A 2,497-nucleotide genomic window follows, 5' to 3' on the forward strand; every position below is an offset into this window, starting at 1 on the left:
CATTTGCGAAAGGATATTTTTAAAATGGGCTCTAAAAATAGACACTTACGGCAATGCTATTGAAGTAATGCAGTCACCTGCAGTGACATTGATCGAGTAGCCTACATAGGAAAGGTGGTTGAGATGAAGCACCGTTGTCATGGTAAGGGAATTTATTTTGTTCTCTGTAGAGAATTCAATAATGTTCATTGGTATCAAAGTGTTTGTGTTCCGATTTTTCTAGGCCACTGGACGGTTCGATCCGAACATCAGCTAAGCCAATCAGGTTAATCAACGTGATATCAATCAATTGAAATAAGAAATGAAGGATACTGCAGCACCGAAACTGATAGAATCCCCCCAAAACTGATAAGCAAATATGAGTGACTTCATTGTTGGTGGTAAACAGCGCATAATACGTAAGATTCGCTTTGGTGCGCTTGGAGATGTTTGCCTTGGAATCCAACATAACAAATGGTGAAAAGGTTGCGATGAAAGTAAACAGGCTCGCCGTTCGCTGCTAACGTTCGAGTGCAACCGGTACAAAGTGTTTGCTGACGGTCAAACGTGAAATTATTATATGCTACCCAAGGACTTGCTTGGGCCATCGCTGGAAGAAATATTAATTTTTTTACAATCGTAATTTCACAATCAAACTTTTGCTGATGATCGTTAAGCAAATGGTTGGAAGGCTGGAAAACTTGCACTTCGTCCCTTGGCAATGCTCACTTTGGCATTGAGCGTCGAGTTGACGTGGAATCAGTAGGTTTTGTGTCTATGCGACGGATTTCCAGCAGAATTTGCTATATACCTTAACTATAGTCGCAGTTTACGATTTAAGGAAGGACCTGAATTCATGTTTCTGAGGTAGCTGTACAGAATCTTGTTCCGTACAAATGAAAAAGACATGACAAAGCGGCAAAGATAAACTTTCCAGCGATACAAACGAATAAGGCATTTGCGGTTCCGAAAGGCTGACGCATCAACAGAATGAAAAAAATAATGTTCAGAACCACCGTAAAGTACTAGACCTAGAAGAAGTAACTATATCACCCACTGCCCAATGTGTCACGCTTCACGGTGCAGACCGATCCCCTCGGACGGGGGCTGGTGATTCCTTCATTTACTGGCGATAAAAATAAATATCTCACCCCCCGGTTCGGTGGCGCATTGTGCAATCCGACCGGCCACCGGCGTTGTAAAAGGCTTCGCAGCTACTAAATCTTTTGCGAAACTCCATATTCAAAACCGCTTCGCGCCCGGTAACGACCTCCCAAATGGTTTCCCTGCCCCGGCCGCCGCCTTGGTTCCCGTGGGGGCCCGGGAAACACACACAAACCCGTGGACCCGGGCACCACCGTTTGCAGCCGTCCGTTTTAATTTATCGCTAATGACACATCGTGACATGACAGGGCTCCACACCGGCAGCCGACTCTCGGGTCGCCCACGGGAGAGGAAAAATCCATCACCTTTCGTGCGGGCGGCCAGCCGGCAGGGTGACGTGCGCCGCCAATCGGGACGCGGCCACGGATCGTGGGTCCCACGGCGCGTAGACCCCCGAGACCAACATGGCTGCAGCGGCAGCAGTTGGCATAAATCTTGGGACCGTTGCAACGGCCCCAAACAAACAAATATTGCATCGCCACCGCACAGCATTAGGAATCGTAAAAAAAGGGTTAGATCCGACCGAAAGAGGGAGAGAGAAAGAGAGGGACCGAGAGGGAGTTGGGGTTCTCACTGGAAAGCAAACCGGCGGCGTGGACTCGGTTGCTGGTGGCCATATTTAAATTGTCATATCAATAATGCCACTCGAGAGCCGTACTCGACCGCCTCCGCAACGGTCCGGATGGCCTGGATTTAAGTTAAATAATTTAATTTAATTTCGCCATCTTCGTCCGGGCTTCGTCGGGAACCGTATCGGAACCGCGCTCGTGTCCGTGCCCGTGTCTGCTGTCTTGGGCAACTCCTCCGAGTAATCAGCTTCAGTTGGGCTTTTTGAATCAAACATCACCAGAGAACCAGAAAGAAACTCCCGGATCCCACACCGCCTCGGCCACTGCCGGGTTGGGGATCCTGCAGCAACCGAGAGTCAACCCAGGGTTCAGGGAACCTGCCTGGCTGGCTGCCCGCAGGCCCACCGTGAGTGCATTGAGATCAAATTTGAATAATTTATTGGAAGAGAACAAAATTTCCAGATAAATGTAAATTTCAATTCCGGTCGTCGTCGACGGCGGCGGCGGCGGCGACGCTGCTCTGGCCAGGTGTCCTGGAAGTGCATCTCCAAGACCCCTCGCTCCCACCGAAAAGGACGTCGTTTTCGCTTATTGACTCCCCGGCTAGGCAGACCGGAAACACCGAAACCGGAACAGAAACCGTTTCTCAATGCCCGAATTCCCCAACGGGCGAAGAAAACTGGGGCCCGTCGACCGTCGTCTTACGTTACGGGGCACTCCAGTACTGTTTCTTGGTCCCTGTTGCGAATTATTAGGGTCCTTCCACACCGGTGCCAAACAAGCGA

The 2,497-nt window shown here is 49.7% G+C and overlaps 1 pseudogene; it reads left to right on the forward strand.

The window, feature by feature from the left end:
• Positions 1–358: 358 nt before the first annotated feature.
• LOC131214408 (casein kinase I-like) lies at positions 359–846 on the forward strand (annotated as a pseudogene).
• The last annotated feature ends 1,651 nt before the right edge of the window (positions 847–2,497 follow it).

The sequence above is a fragment of the Anopheles bellator genome, unplaced genomic scaffold, assembly GCF_943735745.2.
Source record: "Anopheles bellator unplaced genomic scaffold, idAnoBellAS_SP24_06.2 scaffold00840_ctg1, whole genome shotgun sequence".
In the NCBI taxonomy this organism is placed as follows: Eukaryota; Metazoa; Arthropoda; class Insecta; order Diptera; family Culicidae; genus Anopheles; species Anopheles bellator.